Here is a 27,916-nt window from a genome sequence, read left to right on the forward strand (position 1 = left end):
AACTTTTCTGTAGGTTTGAGTTCTTACCCAAACTTTTAATTTCTTTTACCTTTAATGTTAAGTAATGGTCCTCTTTCTCCCCAACAATGCTTTTTATCTTAAAGTCTGATATTAACCTACCTACACCAGCATTTTACCACTACTTGTCTGGTACTGTCCTTTCTCACCCTTTGACTTTCAACCATTGTGTGTCTCCTATAAATGAATTATAGATAGATTTTCTTTTTGTTAGCTTGTTTTGTTTTAAACACATCTGTGTTTTAACCAGAGAATTTAGTTCATTTATATTTTTGTAGCTGATTTATTTCTATCACCTTATTATGTGCTTTCTGCTTATGCCACTTTTTCTTGCTTTTCTGACTTCTATGAAATTGATCAAGTTTTGTTACTCTTCCTTTTACTTCTATATATCAGCCACAAAGCAAGTTTCATAAATACAAAAATTGCTATCACACAAACCATATTCATTTACCATGATGCAACTAAATTAGAAATGAGTAACAAAATGTGAATATATTTTTGAAAAAGTCAACATTTATTTTAAAAATCTTCGAATGTTAGAAATAGGGATCTTTTAATAAAGTATATGAAACCTGCAGCAAAATACCACAGTGAAAGGTGAGGAATAAGATAAGGGTGCCTGTTATCACTGCTGTGATATACAAGACGTTACAGTTAATGGCATGGAGATAAGATACAAAAAGAGACTTCAGAATTGGACTGGTAGAGATAAGAATTTATTTGTAGAAAACACACTATCTATAGAAAAACCCAAGAGACTCTATAAACCGTTAGGGCTCATAACTATTAACTATAAAGACTAATGTAAGAGTTCAGCAAGACTGGGATTGGCGGATGTAAGATCAAGGATACAAATATTACATAGTGTTCCAATGCATCAGCCAGAGCCAATTAAAAAAAGATGCCGTTCACAACAGCAACAAAAACTGTAAAGAATTCAGGAATAAATCTAACAAAAGACTGCAAGATCTTTGTGGTGTAAACAACAAAATAATATACAAGTGCATAAAAGAATATTGATAAGAGACAAACTCAGATGACTCTGGAGGCTAATTGCCTCCCCTCTTATTATAGCACATAAAGAAGCTGACTCAAAAGCCTGAGTTTACTCAATGCAAGAAGAGGCTGAGGACAGCTACAGAGCTCAGGATACTTTCCCTTTCTAATAAGGCCATTTCATCCACATCAAAGCTCCAATTATTACCTAGGAGCTCTTTCCATGGTAAATTAATACTAGTTATGTCTACCCTAAGAACACAAATATGTGGAAATAAAAGAGCTCAGGGGATTGTGTGTATTCTGGTACTTACTTTTCTCCACTAAACTTTATTTCACATTTACACTATATGATATGTGTGTGTGTGTGCCCCCTCTTCATTTGACAAATACGTAAATTGTGTGTGTGTGTGTGTGTGTGTGAGGACTCAATGCCGTAACAATCTCAATTTTCCCCAAATTCATTCAGTGCAGTACAATAAAGAAATTCCCAAGAGATTTTTCTCCCATGGAATTTGACAAACTCTACAATTCTTATGGAAGCATTGTAAAATGATAGCCTTTTAATAATAAGGAAAGTAAGAAAGGTGTTACCAGACAGCAAGATTTATAAAGCAATAGTATGGTAGGAATAGAAAAACAGAGTAAATGGACTGAATAAAGGACTCAGAAGCACAGGGATTTTTTTTTTAACATGGATTTTTTTTAAAATTGAAGTACCGTTGATTTACACTGTTTCAGGTATATAGCAAAGTGATTCAGTTTTATACACACACACACACATTCTTTTTCAGATTCTTTTCCATTATAGGTGATTACAAGATATTGAATATAGTTCCCTGTGCTATACGTTAAGTCCTTGTTGTTTATCTATTTTATATATAGCAGTGTTTATCTGTTAATCTCAAATTCCTAATTTATCCCTTCCCTCTGGTAACTCTAAGTTTGTTTTCTATGTCTGTGAGTCTATTTCTGTTTCGTAAATAAGTTCATTTGTATCATTTTTTTTTAGATTCCACATATAAGTGATATCATATGATATTTGTCTTTGTCTGACTTACTTCACTTAGTATGATAATCTCTAGGTCCATCCATGTTGATGCAAATGGCATTATTTCATTCTTTTTTATGGCTGAGTAGGCACAGGTATTTATATACATGGCATATGGTTTGTGTTGGCATTATAATTTAGTGGGGAACAAAATTGAGTGTATAATAAATAATGCTGGGGTAACTGGTTATCTCTTTAGAAAAGGTCAAATAATCCAAAAGAAAACAGAGCAAAGGGTTTATGAATAAGAGTTCACTGAAGAGAATTCAGAATATCCAATAAATACATGATAAAATAAACGACCTCATTAGTAATCAAAGGAATGAAAATTAAAATGAGAAAACATTTCACACCCATGGGACTGGCAAAAAATTCAGCACCAACCATGTACAGCAATAGATGCTCTTCTATTCTACAGGCAGGTATAATGTAAATGTCTGAGAATAAACTGGCAATATCTAGTAAAGTTGAAGATGGGCATTAAGCTATCATCTAGCTATTACATATTAACATAGGCACAAGACATATTCATTGCAATAATGTTTATAATAGCAAAATATTGGAACCAAGTCAAATATTCCCTAAGAGAAAAAAGGGCAAACTCCAATATATTTGTGAAATGGAATACTAGATAGAAGTCAAAATGAAGAACTAAAGCTAAATATATCAACATGAACACATCTCAAAAACACAATACTGAGTGAAAAAAGCAAATTCCAGGGTATGTACAGCTTTAAACATGGAACCGACATTGTTTATGGATATATACCCACAGCAAAAATATAGAAACATGCATGGGTACGATAAACACTAAATTCAGGATAATGGTTACCTCTGAAAAGAGAGAGGGCAGGGAATAGATTCAAAGGTAATCTTTGATTATCTATATGATCTCTTTGATTATTTTTTCTATAATTTTCTTATATATTTAAAAAATCTGAAGGAAATATGAAAAAAGACATGATTCAACACAGTTGGGTAATGGATACATGGATGGTCATATTATTCTCCACAATTTTCTGTATGCTTGAAAAGGGAAGGAAGGAAGGAAGGAAAGAAGGAAGGAAATAAATAAATTGACCTGGTGAGTTGGTTAGCGCCTTCCACACTAAACTTGTCCTTACTTTTGTAACTGGGGCAGCCCTAAACCTGCCTACTCCAATCCCTGTGCCCTAAAAGAAACCAACCAATGAACACAAAAGACTTATGGAAAACCCACGATCAGACTTCCCATTTAGAAAAGAAGTCTAGATCTGTATAACTACAAAGTTCTCTACTGTAATTAACTCAGTCTTTTATTCATAAGTATGAATAGACAGTCAAGATTCACAAGAGGGCTTCCTTGGTGGCGCAGTGGTTGAGAATCTGCCTGCCAATGCAGGGGACACGGGTTCGAGCCCTGGTCTGGGAAGATCCCACATGCCGCGGAGCAGCTGGGCCCGTGAGCCACAATTACTGAGCCTGCGCGTCTGGAGCCTGTGCTCCGCAACAAGAGAGGCCGCGATAGTGAGAGGCCCGCGCACCGCGATGAAGAGTGGCCCCCCGCTTGCCACAACTAGAGAAAGCCCTCGCACAGAAACGAAGACCCAACACAGCCATAAATAAATAATTAAAAAAAAAAAAAAAGATTCACAAGACATGTACAGCATGGTGACTATAGTTAATAATACTGTACTGTATATTTGAAAGTTGCTAAGAGAGTAGATCTTAAAAGTTCTCATCCTAAGGGGTAAAAAAAATTCTTTGTGTGGCAATGGATGTTAACTAACTTATTGTGGTGATCATTTCTCAATATACACAAATATCAAATCATTATGTTGTATACCTGAAACTAATATAATGTTATATGTCAATTATATCTCAATTAAAAAAAAAAAGAAGACACTGAAAATCCAACAGGAAGAAAGAGAAAGATCATGATGAACAAACAGAATGACTGGGTAAGGAGAAAATGGAAATATTATTATTGGGAAAAAAATTTAGAAGGGGTAAATAACAGAATGAGCATTGGTAAAGACCATGGCAGTGATCTGCAATATAAAGTTAAAGAAACTTCCCAGAAAGTAAAGCAAAGCAAAACAAAGGAAAAAACAGAGGTGCATAACACAAGTAAATAGTTGGGATATTAAGAACATATCTGGGAAGTCCAAAATTCATTTAATAAAAACTCTAAATGATGAAAACAGAAGAAATAAAAATTTTAAAATATTTTGACCTAAGGAAAAACATCAGTATTCTGACTGAAAATGCTCAGTGAGGGCTAAGATAGATGAGTAAAAAAAACATGTCTGAATAAATCCTAGTTTCCATGAATAAACTTCAGAAACTCAAAGCTGAGAAGAAAACCCTAAATGTTTCCTACTGAATAACTAGAATTGATATCAGACTTTTCATCAGCAACATGAAAAGAGAATGGAAACAGAAAATGGATTAACTTATTGCCTAAGGCTGGGGGGTTAGTGGGAATGGGGAATGAATGCTATCTGGGGGATTCTCTTTGGGGTGGTAAAAATGTTCTACAATGGATTGTGATAACGATTGCACAACTCTGGGAATATATTAAAAACTACTGAAGTGTACTCTTTAAATGGGTGCATTCTATGATATGTGAATTATATCTCAATAAAGCTTTGAACAGAAAAGACAATGGAGTAATGTTTTCATTGCCCTGAATAAAAACGATTTGAACCTAGAATTTTACCCTCCAGGAAACTACCAATCAAGCATGAGGGTAAATGAAACTTTTTGGTCACATAAGTCTCAAAAATTTACCTCAACAGGACTTATAGTTCTGAAAACACTCCTACCTTTTGACTTAGCAGTTCCACTTCTAGGAATTTTACCAGTCTCCCACAAAACTAGAAAACATAGTAGGTCTATTTATAAAGATAAATGATTCACCAGGTGAAAAAACATCAACTGATTTTTAAAAATTTGGCACTATCTTTACATACAACAAAACAAACACAAAACAAAAACCTAAGTTGCTCCCCCACCAAAAAAAAAAGATATTCCATAAAAAGTCATGTTTCAAAGTAGAGAGTTAAAGATAGCAAGAATGATAACAAAAAGCGGTCAGAACAATTAGGCAAAGGGCCAGGTTATGAAGCATCCTGAAAGCCATGGTGAGTAGCTTTGATTTTATTCTAAGATATGAGAATTCAAAGTTTCAAAAGTGGAGGTGTGTGTGTGTGTGTGTGTGTGTGTGTGTGTGTGTGTGTGTGTGTGATACAACCTGATTGATATTTTATTATTGACAATTATCCCATTTTATAGATGAGAATATTGTGGCACAGAGGTGTTAAGTATTTTGCTCAAAGCCACAAAGCTGGTAAACAATGAAGTCAGAATTTAATTCTAGACAATGTAAATCCAAAGCAGTATACATTATAGTGTCTCAAATATCACTTTAGTGGAGAAGAGATTATAGGAAGGGCAAGAATGGATGCAGAGAAGACCAGTGAGACTACGGCTGTAGGCTAAGCAAAAGACGATTGCTTGGACTAAAGTGGAAGCAGTGGCGATGGAGAAAAACTGGTGAATCTGGTATATATTTTAGAGGTAGGAAAATGAAACTCACTAATAAACTAGACATGGGAGAAGGGTGAGAGAGAGAAATAAGAATCAAGGCTCACCCCAAGATTTTGACTAAGTAACAGGGTGGACGGTGATGCCATTTACTGAAGTGGGGAATCTCGAGGAGAAGAAATCAAGTATTATATCACCCACAAGAGAGGATAATTAAATGATCAAGGAGGCAGCTAGCTATGCATTTTAGCACTCAGGAAGAAATATGAGGCAGGAGATACATTTGGGTGTCACAGTACTTTAATAAGCAAATTTCCAAGGGAGTGTAGGCAAAGAAGACTCAACCCTAGAGCTCAACAATATTTAGAGGATTGGTAAAGAATAGAGTCCACAAAAATGGTTGAGAAGAAACAGACGCTGAGGTAGGAGAAAAACTATTCAATGAAGATAATTTATTGGATAAGAATAGGAACAAGAAATAGTGGATAGAAGACACTAGGAAGGATGAAATCTATATAACTGTACATCTTTGATCATCATATTTACATATATTTGCATATGTATCAGGGCTGGCAGATAACAGAGTATGTTTATAGGCTGAAGGGAAAATCCAATAGAGAGAAATTCATGATGTGGAAAAGAGAAGCTAACTGCAGGAAGGAAGCCCTAGAGACAGTAAGAAGAGATGGAACCCGAGTCACAAGAAGAGGAATTAGACTAGACTGTCATGGAATGTCTCTGATAACTAGAGAAAGGAAGACAGAACATGAAGACCAATGCAGATAGGTCTGCAGATATGGTGATGCGAAGATGATGACAGCTGCATCCAATTTCTCCATAGAGTTTGAGGTGAAGTCCACAGATGAGAATGGGGGCTGTGAGAGGTTTGCCATGAGTGAAAATGCAGCCTTAATAGGGAAAGTGAAGAAGGAGCAGCACTGCCAGACACTGCTGAAGCCCTGCTGAGGTTCATGGCATACACTTAGAGCAGGACATTCAACTGCCTGAGTGCAGGCAGAGAGACGCTGGGCAGCTGGTATCAATATTTATTCCACCCATAAAAGGGGAGGCGGACTAGAGAGTCAAGGATATTATTCTTTTTTTAAATTAATTTTTATTGGGCTATAGTTGCTTTACATTGTTGTGTTAGTTTCTACTGTACAGCAAAATGAATCAGCTATACATATACATACATCCCCTTTTTTGGATTTCCTTCCCATTTAGGTCACCACAGTGCATTACGCAGAGTTCCCTGTGCTATACAGTAAGTTCTCATTACTTATCTATTTTATACATAGTATCAATAGTGTATATGTGTCAATCCCAATCTCCCAATTCCTCCCACCCCCTCCCCAAGGATATTATTAATTCTTATAGTCATTCCTTACTAATATCTTAGTCCTGAAGTCTGTGAGTTGTGAAGAAACAGTTTTACTTGAGAAGGCTGAAGAACGGCTATAATCAAGGGCCAGACAGGTGTCTGGAACCTTTCAGGTTAAGAAAGAGGCTAAGGATTTAAGAGTTTGTTGATCGTAGTTCCACAATTACTTTGGCCAGTAGACAGTAATAAATAAAAATAGGAAAGTGGTATTCAAGAAATCAATAACAGAATATATCCTGACTTTGAGTTAAACTTGAAAATTAATCTAAAATTATCTGAAATGGAATAAGAGGATCAAAATATTTCTTTTGGTTGATTAAGAGCAAGTATATCCTAACGTTTCAAGGATCCCGACAAAACACAAAAGAAAACAGCACCATAAATGAACCATTTTAAACTGTCCATAAAATTGTCCACTAAATTTACGTAACTTTAAAAAATTCAACAACTACTCACCACTACTATTCAAAAGGGTCTTCAGTAAACAGGTCAAATTTTTGCCACATACATATAACTGAATTAAACAGAACTGTATTTGGAGTAGGAATAAAACTGGATGAAAATGCAGATTTATATCATGTGAAACAGATGCAGTACAGATTCAGGACTTTCAGGTGCAAATATTTTTACACATCTTAACAACATTATCATGTTTCCTGCTATTAATTTTGGTACAACCCCCAGGTCATAATTTTCTTCCATTGTAACCTCCTATCCCAAGTCACTCTCTGTTTTCCAAAACCATGGGAAACACTTCTGAGCACCACATCCTACAATTCTAAAATCACTGTCACAAAGATTTGTGGAAAAACACTGTCACAAGTAAATAACTGGGGCCATAATGGCCTATTAGGGCTGTAAGTTCAGTAAAGTTGAGATCTGTAACACATCGATCACTGTTTTATTCCTAGCACTTAAGTATACTGGCAAGAAGCAGGTATTTTACAGGTGCTGGCTGCACGAAAATATAAAAACTCTATACTCTGGGTAAGCTCAGAGCAGACTTATTAAATCATATTCAAGAGGGTTCAACTGAGGTCAGAGAAGTAGGAGCCACCTTAGTCAAGATATTTTCTTTCTTTTTCAGCTGGGGTTCCATTAGAGAATTAAGTTCTCATGCCCCAAGGCATCCAGTGTAAGTAATGAACTACCCTGTCTCCGATATATCTAGAATAGTACTTAGAAGACTCCCAAGTGAGACAAGAGTTAAAACGAATGCTCACTAGTTTTAGGCATTTTTTTTGTAAACCCTGGAACAACACATAATATTTTGTGAAGAGCACTTCGTGGTATGTGAATGTTTTAAGAATACAATGTAACCATACACACACTGGAAAAATATCACCGGGCTATTATTTCTGCTGTGCTTTCCACTTCCAAAAAAATATACTGCCAGTTTTCAAAGACCTCACAAATTCTCCATCAATGTAAGATCTCTCCAGCTTCCAGTTCCATTTTCCCTGTGCCATGTACATAACAAGTGGGTGACAGGAATATTATGCAGTAATTGTTGAACAAGGCACTGTTTACACACTTTATATTAAATTGTTCAACTCCTCCCAACGCCTCAGTGAGATTGAAACTATTGTTATCCTTAATTTACAGATGAGAAAATAGAGATGAAAAGAAAAAAACTGGCCCAGGACAGACAGCTAATAAGTGGCAAAACTACTCATATACTACACAGTCTATGTGTTTATAAGAAGCAGAAGAAATATTCCATCATTAGATATTCTAACCAAGAACAGCTGACCGTTTACACAGTCTCCAACATAAGGCAGGTGAGAACTTTCGAGAAAATTAGAATTTAAGTAAAAGTGGTTCAATGTAGATTCATTTCTTCATTCAACAAATATTTAATAATTGCCTACTATATGGCAGGGTTCTAGGCAATGAATACAGTGCAATTAAACCAAGTCCCTGACCTCAGAGAGCATACATTCTAGTTGAGGGAAGACAAACACTAAACAAAGAGAATACATAATATGTCAGATGGTGATAAAAAGTTACAAAGAAAAATAGAGCCAGGAAACAGGAGAGAGGTAGGTGGCTATTAACTTTGGAGAGTGCTCAGACTTGAAGGTCTCAATGATAAGATGATATATGAACAGAGACCTGAGAAAGTGAGGGAGCAAGCTCACCATGCAGCTATATAAAAAGGAGACCAGAGGGGAAACAAAGGCAAAGGTATTAAGGTAGGAGCAAAACTGGTGTGTGTGATAGACAGGCTGACTGCATTCAAGACCCCAATTAATGGTTTCCCTGTAGACATACCTTCTGAGTTATAACTTTGTAGTCCCCTTTCCACTCTGACCCTTGGCTTCTCCAAGTGACTCACTTAGGGCAACAGGTTATTAGCAAACATGATCCAAGCAGAGGCTTAAAATGCAAATATACACTTCTTCTTGCCCTCCTGCACAACTGAACTTGTTTGCTCTTACACTCCCGCCTTGCTATGAGAACATGCGTGGGCTAGCCTGACAGAACCAAGTGCCATTCAAGGCCATCCTAGACCAGCCAGCCTACCTAGAACCACCAACTGGTCATAAAAACATAGTCTAGCCAAAGTAAGACTGCTCATAGACTCATAGTGATTGTTTTAAGTACTAAGCTTTGGAGTGGCTTGAGACACAATAGATAATACATTGTGTTAGAGGAACAGTGACATACAACAAAACATACAAAAAATTGTACATGAATGTTCATGGCAGCGTTATGCATAATAACCAAAAAGGGGAAACAACCCAAACATTCATCAACTGATAATAAATAAAATGTGGTGTATATCCATTCAATGTATATATTTGGCAATAAAAATATACACTACAACATGAACAAACCTTAAATACTAAATGAAAGAAGCCAGTTACAAAGGACCACAAATTGTGTATTTCCATTTACATAAAACGTCCAGAATAGGGAAATCCACAGAGGCAGAAACTAGACTACTGGTTGCCTAAGACTGGGGAGAATAAAGGGATTGAGGGATGAGAGCTAAGAGTGTGGGTTTCTTCTTTGGAGTGATGAAAATATCCTAAAGTTGATTTTGGTGAGGGTTTTTGCACAAGTCTGTAAACATGTGAAAAGCCATTGAATTACACATTAAATGGGTGATTAATATAGTATGTAAACTATATATCTATAGAGATTAATTTTTTAAAAAGAAAGTAACGTGACCACTTAGATTTTTTAAATGGCTGCTACATTGAAAAAGGACCATAGTGGGAGCAAGAGTCGATGCCAAGAAACCAGATGGGAGATGACTGCCAAAGGAAAGATGATGGTGCTTTTTACCAAATTTATACTGGCAGAGGTGGTAAAATGCGTCAGGTTCTGGATATAGTATAAAGGTGGAGTCAACAGGATTTGCTGATGAATTGAATGTGGGGTATGATGGAAAGCAATCATCTTTGACTCTGCAGTTTTTAACCTAAGTCAAAGACTATAAGAGCCCCAAATCAAAAAGACTGCAGAAGGAACACTGGGGATAGGGGAAAAAGGCACAACATGTGGAATTAGAAATTTTATTTTAAACATCCTGACATGCCTATTAAACAACCAGAGTAAAGACATCAAATAGGAGCTGGGTATTCACATCTAGAATTAAATAAGATGTCTGGGCTGGAGATATAAATTTGGAAGTTGAGAAATAACATGTTTTTCACTCATTCTAAGAGACTATCCCCCACCACACACACATGCACATTATAACAACAGAATGCAATCTTACAATTGATGACATCTTAAAATTGCTGTTGCCCACGTGGTGGGCATGACATAGTTACCATTGCCTGAGGATGTACAATTTGGTCAAGGCTATTCACACTGTTGTCAGTCAAGTAAGTTATGTGCATTGTTGGTATTGCATATGTTGAGATTAACTGCCACTAAGATTATAACATGACTCCATACTGAAACAAAAGTTATTATAGATGCAGAAAGACATATAGAGATGCCAAGCATAAATTTGATATTGATAAAGCAAATAAGCCTAAAAAGGCTATGTCTGGGATAAAGTATCTGCAAATGGTGTGACTGACAAGGGCTTAATTTCCAAAATATACAAACAGTTCATACAGCTCAATATTAAAAAAAAAAACAAAAAACAACCCAACCAAAAAATGGACAGAAGACCTAAACAGACATTTCTCCAAAGAAGACATACAGATGGCCAACAGGCACATGAAAAGATGCTCAACATTGCTAGTTAGTAGAGAAATGCAAATCAAAACTACAGTGAGGTACCACCTCACACCAGTTAGAATGGCCATCATCAAAAAGTCTACAAGGAACTTCCCTGGTGGCCCAGTGGTTAAGAATCTGCCTTCCAATGCAGGGGATGCGGGTTCTATCCCCAGTTGGGGAACTAAGATCTCACATGCCACGGGGCAACTAAGCCCATGCGCTCTAGAGCCCGTGCACTGTAACTAGAGAGCCCGCAAGCCGCAACTACTGAGCCCACGCGCCACAACTAGAGAGAAGCCCGCCCGCTGTAACGAAGAGCCCATGCACCACAATGAAAGCTCCCACATGCCACAACAAATATCCCACGTGTCATAACTAAGACCCAATGCAGCCAAATAAATAAATCAATAAATATTAAAAAAAAAAGTCTACAAATACTAAATGTTGGAGAGGGTTTGGAGAAAAGGGAACCCTCCTATACTGTTGGTGGGAGTGTAAATTGGTGCAGTCACTATGGAGAACAGTATGGAGCTTTCTTAAAAAAACTAAAAATATAGTTACCATATGATCCAGCAATCCCACTACTGGGTATATATCCAGAAAAGATGAAAATTCTAATTCAAAAAGATAAATGCACCCCAATGTTCATCGCAGCACTGTTTACAATAGCCAAAACATGGAAGCAACCTAAGTGTCCATCGACGGATGAATGGATAAAGAAGATGTGGTATATATGTGTGCGTGTGTGTGTCTGTGTACATATATATGCATACACATACACAGACACACACACAATGGAATATTACTCAGCCATAGAAAAGAATGAAATAATGCCATGTGCAGCAATACAGATGGCCCTAGAGATTATCATACTAAATGAAGTCAGACAGAGAAAGACAAATACCATATGATATCACTTATATGTGGAATCTTAAAAAATGATACAAATGAACTTATTCACAAAACAGAAACAGACTCACAGACATAGAAAACAAATTTAGAGTTACTGGAGGGGAGGGATAAATTAGGAATTTGGGATTAACAGATACACACTACTATATATAAAATAGATAAACAACAAGGACCTACTGTATAGCACTGGGAACTATACTCAGTATCTTGTAATAACCTGTAACGGAAAAGAATCTGGAAAGGAATACCACTTTGCTGTACACCTGAAACTAACACAAAATTGTAAATCAACTATACTTCAATCAATCAGTCAACAGGCTACAACAGTAAGTATGAAATAAAAATGTTAAGTGAAAATAAGCACTAAAATAGACTATTTTTTTTAGTGGTACATAAAGCAACAATGCATCTTACAATCAACAGTATCTTAAATTCAGTGAAAAATGACAGATGATATTTAAAATCACAAAAATGAATTAGATTACCAGGGAAGTGACAGTAGATAGAGAAAAGAAGAGATAGGGCAAGTTCCTACCTAATCATAGTTCTATCCTCACAGGAAAATTGCTAAAATTTAGTGAGATATTTTATAAAGCACTGAGCAGATTGCTTAAGACGTAATTGAAAATACAATTATTAGTTACCAATGTTATCATCAAATGTTTAAAGGCTTATGACAGAAGTTCCATCAATGGGCCATTTTCCAGGGAAGGTGTGCCAGCCAGGAAGGCTACATTACACTCCGCAGTCTCTTTGCCTTAAAACAAAAAAGGTTTAGTTTTCATTCACGCTATATGTCCATTTCAGGCAGGCAGGGAAGCCCTGTTTATTGCAGTCACACAGGATGCAGGTTGATAGAGCAGCAGTCACTATTTTTAAAAATGCCAATCACCAGGCTGGATAGAAAAAAAAAACTCTGGAGGGCCTGACACTGGCAATTAGACATAGGACATGAGGTGACACAGGTCATATCTGTTCATAGCACAATGAATAGAACTAGTCACGTGGCCTTCTGTGTGATCGGAATAGGAAAGCTGGATGTGGGTAAGGCGCACAAATGACTACCAGGGAAGGCTAATTTATCTAGAAATCCATAGATACAAGAAAACTGTAGAAAAACAGTCTGAGACTTTGGCTTAGAAAGAATGATTACTAGATGCCATGGAAGAAATGAAGAAACACATTACATCTGTCAAACACTATCCACATTTTAATGGTCTTTGAATACGCTGACCCTTCTGCTAGAACATTCTTTTCTTCCATTACTCACACCGTTCCACAATACAGTCAAATAGGGAACTAGGTTTTTTTCCCCTAAAGTCTTTAATGTGAACAAAAACTGTAAGCCCCAAACACACTGATTAGCACATACTTAAGCTGATTCATAGAGAAACAAACAATACAATCATAAGAAATCTGGGATATAATTTTAAATTTCAATATTTGGCCAGGAAACTGAAGGATTTGAAATTTAATGTTGTTTTCTTCTCTTCTCCCAATGATAAAAGAGGAAAAATTAGGAAGTAAAACGGCTATCTATAAAGAAGAAATTATAAATATAAATTAGGGTGTTCCTTGAGATCCATAATAATTCTATAACACCTTACTTCTGATAATAGACACTGCCACCTGGCCACAGGAAGGACATGTTATACAAGATGGACCAATCGCGTACTTCAACCCACCAGACTGGGCAATTGGGTATTATGGGCAAATGATTCCAGTCATAAACAATTAAATATTTTCCCAGGAATTTTCCTGAAATTTAGCTTTCCTGACTATATATGTGTGACTATACGTTCTTAGCTATATACATTTGACTACAGTCACGTAAGTGGAAGCAAATGAATCTAGGGCTACTTACAGCCATGCTCCCCACCATGGGGGGAAACCTATCTCCAAAGAAAAAAAGGAGCAAATACTTAGAAACAAGCAAAGAAAGGTGGAAAATAGAATACCACTGGTGTTTGACAACCTAAGGCCCTGCCTTGACTGATTCCTGCAGCTCAACTAGTTAGTATACTTCCCATAAATTTCTCTTTTTTTGATTAAGCTGGATTGAGTTAAGTTTCTGTTCTGACCAACACTGTTTGTGCCAAATAATATATTTAAAAGAAGAATTTGGTTTCAGTGTCCATTGGCTGAAGAACACCAGAAGAACAGGTTCCCTGTAGATGGCATGAAAACTAGGAAAAAATGTATCTGGCTACAAACATGCCCATCTAATCCAAGCTGCATAATGAATTCTGAGATTGGCTGGAAAGCCCAGATAAAAGACTCAAATTGAGTAACACTGAAAAATACACACATGAAAGAAATATCCATATGCTAGAGGTATCCAATTTTCCTTTCTGATCATGCAAAAGGTTATATAACTAGTTCTATTCAACATGTTATGAACAGAAATTACCTGTGTTAATGATTTTTAAAAATCTGATCAGCAATAAGCCTTATAAATTCAAGTAGCCATAATCAAGTTACCAAGTATACGTTAAAAAAGACAAAACTTTCAACACAAGAAGGTAACTTCTTGTGAAACTTGATATATTCAATAGATCTCATTTACATAGATTCAACCAAAAAAGAAGAAAAAGAGAGAGGAAGACAGAGGTGAAGGGTAAAGGGAAGGGAAGAGTAATCATCACTGTATGTGAATCTTCACATCTGAGCATGGAAAGGCAGTGATGAATATCTCAGTAGCATTTCTAAGCTTCACTGTGGACTTATATGACTATCATTCCCTAGTCAGATTAATTCTCTTAACATAATATTCAAAATGTCCAGCAAACAATTCAAAATTACTCAGAATACAAAGAACCAGGAAAACCTCCAACTCACATGGAAAAGACAAGCAAAAGTTACAAACCCCAACATGACCCAGATGTTGGAGTTATCTGACAAAAACTTTAAGCAACTTTAATAAAAATGCTTCAACAAGCAATCAAAAATAATCTTGAAGCAAATGGAAAACTAGAGAGTCCCAGCAAAGCAAGAGAAGACAATACAGAAAATTACAGTAACAGAAATTTAAGAACTCAATGGATGGGCTCAACAGCAGAATGAAGATAGAGGAGTCAGTGAACATGAAGGCAGATCAATAGAAATTATCCACTCTTAACAGCAGAAAGAAAAAGGATTGAAATTTTTTTTTAAAAATTGGGGTTCTATGGGACAACAACAATAAGTCTAACATTTGTGTCACTGAACTTCCAAAAGGAGAGGAGAGTGAAGCAATAAAAATTATATGAAGAAATACTGGTTGAAATCTCCCCAAATTTGACAAAACGCATAAAAATACAGATTCAGAAAGGTCAGTGAATCCCCAAATGGATAAATATATAGAAATACACACCCACACACATCATTAAGTGTTGAAAACTAAAAACAAAGCCATTATCTTGAAAGCAGAGAAAAATGACCCATGAACTAACTATAAGAGAACAACATTTCAGATGACTACAGGTTTCTCAAAAGAAACCATGAAGGCAGGGCTTCCCTGGTGGCATAGTGGTTAAGAATCCGCCTGCCAATGCAGGGGACATGGGTTCGAGCCCTGGTCTGGGAAGATCCCACATGCCGTGGAGCAACTAAGCCCGTGCGCCACAACTACTGAGCCCACGTGCTATAACTACTAAGCCCACATGCCTACAGCCTGTGCTCCGCAACAAGAGAAGCCACGGCAATGAGAAGCCCACATACCGCAACGAAGAGTAGACCCCGCGTGCCGCAACTAGAGAAAGCCCACACATGGCAACAAAGATCCAACTCAGCCAAAAATAAATAAATAAAACAAATAAATTTTAAAATAAAAAAAAAAACACGAAGGCAGAAAGAAGTAGCACAACATTTTAAAGTGCTGAAAGAGCTGTCAACCTAGTATTTTATCTAGTGAAATATCTCTCAGCAATGAAGTAAAATAAAGATATCTTCAGATAAATAAAAACTAAGAAAATTTGCTGCCAACAGACCTGCTCTAAAAGAATTACTGAAAGAAATTCTTCACACAGAAGAGAAATGATATCAGAAGGAAACTTGAAAGAGCAGGAGTGAAGAGCAACAGAAATGGTAAATATCTGGGTAAATATAATACACTAATCCTCTCTTCTTACAATCTTTAAATATGTTTAATAGTTGAAAGGAAAATTTATAACATTTCCTAACGAGGCTTTCCATAAAGGAAAATGTAATATGCAAGACAAGAATAACAGAAAGGGGTGGGGTGGAGGAGATAAAGACACCTATATAGCGGTAACTATATTTCTATAATCCACTTAAGGGAGTAGAGAATTTATTCTAAGCAGAGAGTGAAAACTTTAGTATGTATATGGTAATCTCCAGAGCAATCACTAAAGAAACTATAGAGAGACATAATTAAAGAAAATAACCACACTAGGCAAATTTAAAATGGAATACTAAAAAAATGCTTAAATAACCTAAGAGAAGGCAGAAAAGGAGAAACAGAGTAATGAAAAACAGAGGAAACTAATAGAAAACAAATTACTAAACTGGTCAACCTAAATCCAAACTTATCAATAACTATATTAAATGTAAATGGTCTGCAGATACAAATTAAAAGACAAAGATCATCAGAAGGGATGAAAAAATACCTAAATACACAGTGTCTACAAGTAACTCACTTTAAATATGCATCAGAATCACACAGAGGGCTTGTTAAAATACAGACTGCAGAGCCTCATGCTCGGAGTTTCTGATTCAGTAGGTCTAAGGTAGAGTGTGCATTTTTAAACAGAATCCCAGGTAATGCTGCCACTGCTGGTATGGGTACCACACTTTGAGAACGATTTATTTAAAAGAATGTTTCTTAATTTCTAAAAAGCTATGTTAAAGGATATGGGATCAGTTTCCAATAGATATTGTTGATTTCCAGTTTTATTAACCATATCTCTTGAATGTACAAATAGTGTATAGGGGTGATATGTATACTTTGGTTCCTTTAGTGTCTGAAAATACCTTGGCCAGGTATGGGATTCTTAATCACAGCTTTATTTTTCTCTCAGTGTTGCCACTGTTCACCTGATTATCTTTCCTTTCTGTTCTATATAGAAGCTTATGATCATCTTTATCCCTAATACTCAGTAATTTCACCAGGAAATGTAACTTTTGCTTGTTATTCTGCCTTTCAATATACAGATTCAAGTCTTTCTTCAGCTCAGAATATAGTTTTCTATTATTTAATTAATTATTACTTCTCTGCTTCTTTTTTCCTTCTAGAAACCTGTTAATTCATGTTAGAGTTCCTGAGTCTATCTTCTAAGTCACTTACATTTTTACTAATGAATTCCATTTCTGTGTGTTTCTCTTTTTTTACTGATTAACGGGTTATGTACCAAACACACTATTTTAGGCTTTAGGCATGTAACAAATAAAGTACCTGCCCTCATAGAGTACACATTCTATTAGGGGAACAAACAAACAAGAAAACAAATGTATAATTTCCAGCAGTGATCAATGCTTTGTAGAAAATTCAATCAAGGTAAGAGACAGAGAGTAGGAAGAAGGCTTTTATTTTATTTATTTTTAAAATTTATTTATTTATTTGTTTGTTTATTTATTTTTGGCCACACCGCACCTCCTGGCGTGTGGGATCTTAGTTCCCTGACCAGGGATTGAAGACATGCCCCCTGCAGTGGAAGTGCAGAGTCTTAACTACTGGACCACCAGGGAAGTCCCGAGAAGGTTCTTTTAGAAAGAGTAGTTTGTGGTTAGGAAAGGTCTTGTCAAAGAGGTGGTAACATCTGAACAGATATGAGAATGAAGTGAGAAAGCTGGGGAAAATATTCTCCAGGCAGAGAAAAAATAGCAACTAATGAAAAAAGCCCTACGTTACAAGTATGCTTGGAGTACTCTGAGAACAAGAAAGCCAGTGTAGCTGATGTGAAGAAAATGCAGATAGCGCAAAACAACAGCTCTCAAACTTTTTGCTCTCAGGATCCCTCTACACTCTTAAAAATTACTGAGGATCCCCAAAACTGTTTTTTACGTGGGCTGTATCTAATGATATTTGCCATATTAAGAAATAAGACTGAGAAATTGTTAAAGTATTAATTTAATAATAAATCCATTATGTTTAACACAGATAACTTTTTTAAATAAAAAAATAAGTCCACTGTCCAAAACAAACAAAAAAAGAATTTAGTGAGAAGAATGGCACTGTTTTACATTTTTGCAATTCTCTTCAATGACTAGTTTAACAGAGGGTAGCTGGATTCTCATATCTGTTTCTACATTAACCTGTAGCAAAAATACATATAATGCAGCATCTGGAAAATCCATTCTATACTCAGGAGAATGAGGAGAAAAAGGTAAATATCATCCCACTATTATTATAAAGATAGTTTTGGCCTTATGGCTCTTCTGAACAGCTGTCCCTGGACCACATTTTGAGGATCACTGGTATAGAAGATGAAGTTACAGAGGGTGGCGGGGGCCAGATTACATAAAACTTGAAACCATAGTTTAAAGTTTGGCTTTTGTTTTAAGTGTAGTTTTCTAAGCAAAGGAATAACATAATATAAATTATATTTTAAATAATCACTCCCACTGCTATGTAGAGAACAAAATATAAGGGGGCAAGACCAGCTGGAAGGTTACTGCAATAACTGGGGAGATGATAGTAGCTAGGACTAAGATGGTGGCAAAGAAAATAGTGAGAACTTATCTGGTTCAAGAGGTATTTCAAAGGTAGAGCCAATGGCACTCACTGGAAGAGTGGATTTTGGATGTGAAGAAAAAAAGATTTTACTTGGTCTTCCAGAACACAAATTCGGTTCTGAGCAGTGGTTTCTCTTTTTCAGTTTGTCTTTGGAAGTTATACATTTGGAAATTAGTCCAAGAGAAAATTATCTTGGCTCCATGTTTGAAATATATCCTGTATCAGATGACTTCTTACCACTTCCCCTTCTATCACTCCAGTCCAAACTACCATCAACTCTCCCCCAGAATCTCCACCGATTTATTCACTGAACTCACAGATGATTAAAATAAAAAGAGGACTTCCCTGGTGGTGCAGTAGTTAAGAATCCGCCTGCCAATGCAGGGGACAAGGGTTCGAGCCCTGGTCCGGAAAGATCCCACATGCCGTGGAGTAACTAAGCCCATGTGCCACAGCTACTGAGCCTGCGTTCTAGAGCCCACATGCCACAACTACTGAGCCCACATGCCACAACTATGGAAGCCCGCACACCTAGAGTCTGTGCTCCGCAACAAGAGAAGCCACCACAATGAGAAGCCCGTGCACCTCAACGAAGAGTAGCCCCCGCTTGCCACAACTAGAGAAAGCCCGCGTGCAGCAACAAAGACCCAACGCAGCCAAAAATAATTAATTAATTAATTAATTAAATTTATTACGAAAAATAAACGAAAGAAAAGAAAAAGAAAACAGGAAATTGTGGATGATGCATTATGGGTATGGTTGTGGCATTAAAAACAACATGTAACTCCACTCAGAGTACCATTAATCAAACAAAATACTTAAGCCCTATACCAAAATATAGTCATATGAGAATATATTTATATGCTTTCAATTAAAATGAAATATGTATCTCCTTCTTTCCTTAAATAATTTTCCATTTTAACCATTTTCAATTAACTGGCACTGACTGCATGATATAAGCATCAACTTAAATGGCAAACGTAAATAGCAAGATAGCTTTTTATTTGCTTTTAATACAAATGACATCACAACCTAATGGACTATAAGTTCAAAGATCACAGCTATGGAGATAATACACAGCAATAATCAATGAAAAATCAAATAAACCTTAAATTGATAAAAATCTTCAAACAAGAAAGAAATACTATGAATACATTTGTGTGTGTGTGTATATCTAGGATACACACACACACACACACACACACACACACACACACACACGTATCCTAGAAAGCATCACAGTTGTACAAAGAACAGAATGTCTACAACCCTTTCTATTTAAAATGTAAGCAAGTTCTAGGTCCAAACCTAGAACTTAAACCAACTTTAATTTTTATCTCATATAAGAAAAAACAGTATTATTTCTTTTTCTTTTTTATTTTTAAGCACAACTGAACTATCTGCGTCAAAAGATACTACAAAGGATAATTTTCCTATAGTTTTCTGCTATGAAAAAAGCAAAGCAAAGCAGTCACTTGATCTTCCTAACTATTTCCTGGTCATCCTTTGGCAAACATTCTGCACTGTTATCTTAAAAAGTCTACCTTTAATATAGTTAGGATTTTAACCACCGAATTTGGAATCCACCACAGGCAGGATGTCCTATGTTCTCTTATCTTACTAGAGCATATTTAGTTACATCTTGCAAATCATATTATTCCCACAGGGCCATTCTGTTTTTCTTCCATGGTACCTTTATTTACTTTTCCAGTTAGCCATCTGAGATATTTTAGGGCTTAACCTTTAATCTATAGTACATATTTTTCAAGGCTTCTAAAATGTGTTCTTAAGTATCTGTAGCTATTTAATACTGTTCAAATATTCCGTAAATGTGAGGCACTGTCCCTATCCTTATAGTGTAAGGGAATTACTTAAACTATTCCAAGCCCACATTTTGTTTCAGTTCCCTTTTCTAAAGATGAATAACCGGGACTTCCCTGGTGGCGCAGTGATTAATAATCTGCCTGCCAATGCAGGGGACATGGGTTCAAGCCCTGGTCCTGGAAGATCCCACATGCCGTGGAGCAACTAAGCCCGTGCATCACAACTACTGAGCCCATGTGCCACAACTACTGAGCCTGCACTCTTGAGCCCGTGAGCCACAACTACTGAAGCCCATGTGCCACAACTACTGAAGCCCGCGAGCCTAGAGCCCGTGCTCCACAACAAGAGAAGCCACTGCAATGAGAAGCTCGCGCACCGCAACGAAGTGTAGCCCCTGCTCGCCGCAGCTAGAGAAAGCCCGCACGCATCAATGAAGACCCAACGAAGCCCAAAATAAATAAATTTGTTTTTTTTTTAAATGAATAACCACACAATAGATTATTTTGGCTTTCTCCCCTCCTGATAAACTGTTATATGTACTCAAATGGTGATTTTTAAATTTATATACTGATTTATTCATAGACCTCCCTACTAACTAAGCTAAGCCCAGTATGTATGTGCTATGTAAAATAAATATAGGCACAGAGGCACGCAATAAAATGGTAACTATCACTTACTAATCAGGTTACATACATTAACTCGTTAAACTGTTACAACAGAGTAAGATAATATGTACTCCACTTTACAGATGAGTGGTAAGGTTCAGCAAGGTTAAGCAAGGTTAAGTAACTTGCCCATATTCATAACAAGAAGGCTCTGAACCCAGATCCATCTCCTTTAGTAATGAGAAATGACAGTATTTCAACAAAGGCTTCAAACAAATCCAATAAAGAATGACCATCTACAGGAGACCTTGACAATGAAATTTAACCAACATACCCATTATATGCAAATAATTATAGGCTTTAGAGATATGGACATAACCAGACTCTACTTTTTAGAAAAACATGAGAATTTAAAGGGAGACATAAGATATCTTTTACTTCTCCAGAAGCTGCCAATTTAAGTCAGGTCCCCAATACAGAGATTCTTAAACTTCCCAGTTTCAAGATCCCTTTATAGTCTTAAAATTTCCTGAGGACGCCACACAGCCTTTATTCATGCAGGTTATAGCTATCAATATTCATATTAAAAGTTATATCCAAGAAATTTTTATACCTAATTCATTTAAAAATTACAACAAACTCATTAACACAAATCATCTATTTTTTATGAAAAAATAACTACATTTTCCAAAACAATAAAAAACAGTGAAAATGAAAAATGGCATTTTTTACAATACTAATTAATAGCTACCTTAACAAAAGACATCTGAATTCTCATATCATCTTCTGCATTCAATCTGCTGCACTATCACACATCACATCACCATATACTCACAAGAGAATGAGAGTCAAAAGGCAGATAATGTCTTAGTATCATGAAAATAGTTTTGACCTCAAGGACCCTCTAAGGGTCTCAATAACCCAAAGGCACTCTTTACTATTCCTTCATATCACCATTCAAAATTTATAATTACATATATGTGTGTACAGATTTTGTTCAACGTCCACAATGTATACACATAGCGCCCAGCACACAGTCATCACATAAATCTGCTGAATTAACATACTACAATACAAAGAAACTACTCTGGTGAAAAGAAGGTAAAAGGACAACATGTGTCAGGAGGCACACTTGGAAGCCTTCATATTTGACCTGGATCCTAAAGGATAGTTAGAATTTTATTAAGTATATGGGGTAAGAGTATTCCAGTCATAGTAAACAATCAGTGGCATCAAGGTACAAGGTATGTTAATGATAACTATTGCAATAGTTTGGTTTGGCTACAGCATAAGTGAATAAGTGTTTAGGAGGAGATAAAGGTATAAAGGTAGGCTGAAAAATCTACAATGGAGTTTGGCTTTTATTTTAAAGACACGGCCAAATGGTCAACACCCTTGGTTTCAATTCTATACCACCATTTACTAGATGGGCTTGGATCAATTTATTCCAAATCTTATTCTGCTCTTACTTCATAGGTTATTTTAATGGTTTTATGAGACAATCATTTCATGTGTTACCTTGTTTACTATCATTACTCTAAACTATTATCCTTTCTCCCTGAACTACTACTTACAAAGGCATCCTAACTGGTTCCCCCACTTCTTTTGTCCTACTTCCATTCCTCTCACATCCATTCTCCAGTCTGAGTGAAATCCCTAAAACACAAATCTGATCACATCATTCTCCTTGCTTAAACCTTTAATGCCTCCCCAATGACTCAGAATAAAACCTAAAGTTCTTAGCAAAGAATACAAGATCCTAAATGATTTTGTTCCTGCCTACCTACTGCCTCATCAGGCACTATTCTCTCCATCCCTTATTCAATAAACTCAACCACAATGGAGTTCCAGCAGCAAACCTTTTCACATGCTATTCTTTCTTCCTGGAAAACTCTTTGCTCAGCACTTTTCCAAACTAGCACAGCTTATTCAGATAGAAGAGATCTTTAGATTTCACTTCCTCCCAGCGGCCTTTCCTCATTACCCTCCTCCCTATCTATAGTGGATACTCAAACTCTCACAGCAGATAATCACAATTCAGAATTTATGTGTATATATGTATTTTTAAAATAATTTTGTAAAGGACAGCTGATGGCAGAGACTACATCTAAGCCAGCACATAGCATAATTTTTTAAATGCAGTTATTGTTGTTATAAATGGCTTTTGATCTGATTAGACATATATTTTAGGATGTTTACTCTGGCAACAATGTTTAGGTTAACTAACAAGTCAGGGAGGTACTAGAGGCAGAGAGTCCCATTAAAAGCGTGCTATAATGATCAGCAAGAAGTAATGAGAGTCTGAACTATTGTTGATCAATTTAATATCCTACCACAACCCTGCAGGGTAGCAAGAAAGAAGTTAAGGTTCTGAGAGAGTAAATGGCCATTCCAAAAGAGGAAGTTTGAAAACTTTTTGTCTAATAATTCAGCTATGAGTTTAGATGACCAGAAAAGTAAGGTGCTGAGAGAAACTGTAATCCCAACTCTACAAAGTAAATCATCACAATTGTAATACTGAAGTGGGTGCAAGAGAAGCCCCTTTATTCAATGTAATAAAGTCAAATGGTTGGTTAATTGAGAAGGTTAGTTAAATCAGGGAATCATAAGCAATGATAAAACCTTAACCATTTTATTTTAAGTTATTTCAAGAAACATCTTCTCTGGTTTGGTATAAAAACTGTTCAAGACCATGAAAAATCCGAGAAAACTAATCAGCTCTTTCTAACAACACAAATAATCCTGATACCAAAACTGGGTAGAACAGCACAAGAGAGCTACAGACTAATCTTATTTATAAACACAGATGGAAAAGCCCTAAATAAAAACCTGTATTAGCAAATGGAATTCAACAACAAATTAAAAGAACACACACTGTGATAAAATGTATTCCGTAAGTAATAATGAGTTTCTCAAAACTAGGATGTCTGCATATAGAATTACTTACATTAGTAGAAGAAAGAAAAAAAACCATACAATCACCTCAACAGATGTAGGAAAAAATATCTGACAAAATTCAATACCCATTTATGGTAATAAAAAAAACAAAAACACAAACCTCTCAAACTAGAAATTCAATCACCAAGCATATAGAAGCATTCCCATTAAAGACAGGAGAAATAAAGATACAGTGACACAGATCACTACAACTATCAAATATTGTATGGAACACCCTAGGCAGTGTGTTAGAACAAGAAAAAGAAAAAAAAAGACATAAGCATGGGAAAGGAAAAAAATAAAATAATCATTACTCGTACATATGATTGTTACTTAAAAATCCAGGACAATCCACTGATGAACTTGAGAAATAACAAGAGTTCTATAAGAACCAGATACAAAAATCAACGTACAAAAGAAACAATAGGTTCCTTACATACCAAACAATAAGTTTTTTTTTTTATCCCATTTGCAAAAGCACAAAAGATTCTCAGGAATAAAACTAACCCCCCATTCCCCAAAGTATGAGAACATTATGTAGAAAACTATAAACATTTATTTAAGGAAATAATGGACCTAAATAAATGAAGATAAAGACCATGTTCATGAACTGGAAAACTCAATTTGTAAATATCTAATATATATGTCCCTATATTAATATATAAATTTGATACAATCACTATCAAAATCCCAGGACTTTTTATAGAACCTGACAACCTGATTCTAATAGTCACATGGAAGAGTAAATGAGCATATGTTTGTACAAAATGAACAAAGAGAAGAGACTGGCATTATCAAAATGCAAGATACAGTATAAAGTAGCAGTGCAGACCTAGTGCTATTACAGACAAACAAACCAAGAGATAGCCCAGAAACAGACCCATGGAAAGCTGGTATATATTAGAGATGGCGTCACAAGACAGAAAGAGGAAAAAAGACCACGCACATGTATGCAAATGGTGTTTGGATAATTATATCCCCCCAAATACCTTCATATCTTCACATAATAAATACCAGACCACTTAAATACCTACAAAAATTTTAAAAACTTTAAATTTATCAGAAGACAAAATAAGGTAATATCTTTTTAAATCCTGGGTACAGAAAGATTTCTAGACAAGAAAGCAAAAAAAAAGGAAAAGATGGATAAGTTTGACCACATAAACAATAACAACAAACTTCTTCATAACAAAAGCCTGGAAGAAAATATTTTTGACACATAATAGATTAAAAATAATATCCATAATATAAAATAGAACACTTAAAAATAAATTTTAAAAACAAAACACTTAAAAATAAATTTTAAAAACAAAATAAGCACAATACATAAATGGGCAGAAGATGTCCACAAATAATTCAAAAAGAAAAAATCCAAAGGCAAATAAACATATAAAAATATACTCAACACCAGTAATAATCAGGGATAGAAATTAAAGTTAAATTTTTTCTTTTATTATAAAATTATGTAGAGAAGAGTTTACAAAACATATCTATAGTTTAAAGAATAACTGTAAATTAAAGCAAACCTTACATAATCACAACCCAAAAAACAGAGCACCGCTAGTATCTTAAAAGCCTCCATGCGTCCTCCTCAATCACATCCACTTTGTCATCCCTAAAATTATCACTATCACTTTATTTTTGTGATTATTCCCTTGATTTTCCTTATAATTCTAGTATCTATAATTTGCATTCCTGAACAATATAGTTAATTCCATTTGTTTTCAAACTGTTTATGAATAGAATCATGTTGCATGTAGCCTTTTGTGATTTTCTAATGTTTGACTAAATTATGTTTGGGAGATTCATACCGATTGATGCAGGAGCCGTCTGTGGTTTTTTCTAATCTATCTGAACAATATTTTTATTCCATAAGTGAATATATCATGATTTATCTATCCAATCCACTACTAATGGACATCTGAATTTTGTGTCTGTGTATTTTGGGGTTAACAGGAGTAATGCTGCTATGAACATTCTTCTATACATAAGCTTCCTAGTCCACATATTGACACATTTCTCTAGGACAATGGTTGGTTCTCAAAGTATGATTCCTGAGCCAGCAACACCAGCATCACCTGGGAACTTGATAGTAATACAAATTACCAGGCTCCACCCCATTCTTACTGAATCAGAAACTCTGGGGGTGGGCCCAGCCATCTGTCTTCAGAAGCCTTCCAGGTGATTCTGATACACACTCAAGTCTCTACAACCACTGGTCTAGGTGAACTGCCTAGGAGTAGTATTGCAGGTTGTAGAAAACTATTAATTTCCAAAGTGGTTCTTCCAATTCACACTCCTACCAGCAGTGGAAGAGCTCCCACTGCTCCATATCCTTACCAATGCTTGATGCTGTCACATATTTATTTCTGTCAATTTAGTCTGTATAAAATGGTCTCTTGTGGTTTTAATTTCTATTCTCCTAACTGTTAATGAGGATAACGATCTTTTCATATGTTAACCAGTCATTTGAATTTCTTTTATCATCAAATGCCTTCTCAGACTTTTTTGCCCTTTTTCTACTTGGTGTTCTTTATCTTAGTGATTCATAACAGTTGTCCATTCATTATATGTTGTGGTATATAACTTCTAAAATGGCCCCAATGATTCTCACCTCTTGGTATTCATGCCCTTGTACAACCTCCCCTCCTTGAGTGTGGGCTGGGCTTACTGAGTTGCTACTGAATAGAATATGGCAGAAGTGATGGGATGTGACTTTTAAGATTAAGTTTTAAGAAGACCGTCAACCTAAGTGTCCATCAACAGACGAATGGTAAAGATGTGGTATATCTATATCTATAGATATCTACAGATATCTATAGATAGATATACAATGGAATACTACTCAGCCATAAAAAAGAATGAAATTTTGCCATCTGCAACAATACAGATGTACTTGGAGGGTATCATGCTTAGTGAAAAAAGTTAGACAGAGAAAGACAAATACTCTGTGTTACCACATATGTGGGATCTAAGAAATAAAACAAGTGAATAAATATAACAAAACAGAAACAGAGTCACAGAAATTAGAGAACAGACTCATGGTTACCAGTGGGGAGAGCGAAGGGGGGGGGTGTCAAAATAGAGGTAGGGGATTAAGAGGTACAAACTACTATGTATAAAATAAATAAGCTACAAGAATATATTGATCAGCACAGGGAATACAGATTTAAAAAAAAAAAAAAGACTGTGGCTTCCACCTTAGAAAGTCTCACTCTCTTCTGGATCCTTCATTCTGGGAAAAGCCAGCTGCCATGTTGTGAGGTGGTCCTATAAAGAGGCCCATGTGAGTGAATTTCGAAGTGGATCTTCTGAGGCTTGCAAGATGCACATGAGGGATCACGGAATTAGGTACTCCCTCAGTCCAGCCTTGAGATAACTGCAGGCCCAGCTGACACCTTGACTGCAGCCTCATGAGAGATCCTGAGCAAGAACCACCAAGCTAGGTTGCTCTCAGATTCCTGACCCACAGAAACAGAGAGATAAATGTTTGTTTTCAGCTGCTAACTTTACAGATAGTTTATTACACAGCAGCAAGTAGCTATTGCTTGTCTTGCAGATATCTTCCATCTGTGCCTTGCCTTTTAGCCTCTTACGGGGATCTCAATAGAGTTTCTATTTTTAATATAGTCAAAACTTCATCAATTTTTATGGTGTTTTTCAGTCTTAAGAAATCCTTCCCTGCCTTGAGCTCATAAAAGTATGCCCCCTCTTGTAAAAAGCTTTCTGAGTTTGTCTTTTTGTATTTAACTTTCAATCCACTAGTAATTAATTTTTATGCATATTAAGAGATGTGGGGGGCT

At 35.9% G+C, this 27,916-nt stretch overlaps 1 protein-coding gene and 1 long non-coding RNA gene across 8 annotated transcripts in view; both read right to left on the reverse strand.

The window, feature by feature from the left end:
• BRAF (B-Raf proto-oncogene, serine/threonine kinase) overlaps positions 1-27,916 on the reverse strand; it is a 159,744-nt gene that overhangs the window by 100,286 nt on the left and 31,542 nt on the right. The gene's annotated exons all lie outside the window — the stretch shown is intronic.
• The window catches only part of LOC309666089, a 34,499-nt gene continuing 6,726 nt past the window's right edge, over positions 144-27,916 (reverse strand). Inside the window, exon 2 of the long non-coding RNA XR_014266886.1 lies at positions 144-27,914. This is a non-coding gene — a long non-coding RNA (uncharacterized lncRNA). The remainder of the gene's footprint in view (positions 27,915-27,916) is intronic.

The sequence above is a fragment of the Balaenoptera physalus genome, assembly GCF_965194825.1.
Source record: "Balaenoptera physalus genome assembly, chromosome: 8".
NCBI lineage: Eukaryota > Metazoa > Chordata > Mammalia > Artiodactyla > Balaenopteridae > Balaenoptera > Balaenoptera physalus.